The sequence below is a fragment of the Priapulus caudatus genome, unplaced genomic scaffold (assembly GCF_000485595.1).
Source record: "Priapulus caudatus unplaced genomic scaffold, Priapulus_caudatus-5.0.1 Scaffold660, whole genome shotgun sequence".
In the NCBI taxonomy this organism is placed as follows: Eukaryota; Metazoa; Priapulida; class Priapulimorpha; order Priapulimorphida; family Priapulidae; genus Priapulus; species Priapulus caudatus.
This window is the reverse complement of record NW_014577721.1, coordinates 11706-11935: the sequence shown is the minus strand read 5'-3', so window position 1 is coordinate 11935 and position 230 is coordinate 11706.

Here is a 230-nt window from a genome sequence, read left to right as displayed (position 1 = left end):
CACGTACACACACACGCGCACACGCACATATACTCCTACACACACACACACACACACACACACACACACACACACACACGCAAACGCACATACGTGCGCGCACACACACACGCGCACACGCACATACGTGCGCACACACACACAAATACACACACACACGCACAAATACTCCTACACACATGCATGCAAACACACACGTACACACACACACACACACGCGCACCCCCCCA